Source organism: Solea solea, chromosome 6, assembly GCF_958295425.1.
Source record: "Solea solea chromosome 6, fSolSol10.1, whole genome shotgun sequence".
Taxonomy (NCBI): domain Eukaryota; kingdom Metazoa; phylum Chordata; class Actinopteri; order Pleuronectiformes; family Soleidae; genus Solea; species Solea solea.
Window position 1 is genome coordinate 9,829,591 of NC_081139.1, and position 1,359 is coordinate 9,830,949.

Below are 1,359 nucleotides of genomic sequence, written 5' to 3' on the forward strand. Positions count from 1 at the left end.
TGATTTCGAGTTACCCTCAAATATATGGCTGATTAAAGGGTCAAAGTGAAGCCTTAAGAAAACTCTGAGATTTTTGCAAAAAGCCAGTCAGGAAGTATTCTGAATTCATAGGTTCTTGTGAGCACAAAAGTGAGCACAGAATCGAAAAACATGCTATTATTTTTTCCTGCTTTTCATAATGTATAGAGCAAATGTAAAGTATTTCACAGTGTTCATTTGTCAGCTACAGTTATCAGTGTCAAGTCTACATTTATTTCAATGGCACTTTTGCCACCTCTGTCGACTAAAGTGCTGAACAAGCTTGATACAGAAAATAAATTTAATTATATATTATAATAATAATAATTGTGTGAAGGTGGCAAACCTACAGCTTCAAAAGAAATTCACAGGTGGTCATTGAGGAGTTATTCACAACATTGTTGTGGGGAAAATGTCACTTTCAGGTCTTTGATTGTGCAAATGACTAAACCGGCTGTAATGAAAATTTACTGGCTCTATGTTTCTATAAGAGAATCCAGATTTCAAATCAGTGTGTGATAATCCCTACAGTATTAAACACGTGAGGATGTTTATGTCTTAAATGTACCATATTCGCATCACATTTTCAGGTTAATTGTAGCCTACAGTTATTCATGCTCAACATTCAATTGCTGAATGTTTAACTGAGCTTGCTGATCTTCATTTGAACTCCTGTTTATATCAAAACATGCAATTAGATAAGGTGCTGCTAAGCAAATTAATGTGTGTGTGTGTGTGCGTGCGCGCAAATACAGCGTAACTGTGTCCGCCCAATGAATGAATGAATGAATGAATGGCCAACTACTGTAGCATCTCTAATGGCACAGTGGTCTTCAACAACACTGGCAATGTCCACAAAATGGTAATTTGATTAAGTGGGAATGTTGCTGGCATCTCAGTAGTGGAGTTCAAAAAGAACAAATACTTAATGATAACCTGAGCGACAAGACAAATGAAAGGAGACAGAGTAATCCTCTTAGATGGAGTCAGTACTACCTGTGTGTCGCGTTTCCTCTTTCTTGCAATTCCTCAGCTCCTGAATAAAAAGCCAAAAAAAAGACTGTTTAAGGCTTAGTGATTGGTGTTTACAGCTGAAAAGAAGAAAAAGGGAAAAAAAAGAGAGAGAAAGATACGCACACAGGAACAGTACGACTACTCTCACAAGTCGGAAACATCCTCTTTCTTAGCGGGTGAAGCGCCATATGGACAGCAACATGTTCAGCTCTGTTACCCCAATAAATTGTTGTTGACACTGCCCTCTAGAGATGCGTGATAGTGCATTAGCACTGCAGACCTTAACCAAGGAAGCATCCTCTACTCTCTGCCTCCGTGAGGATAGTA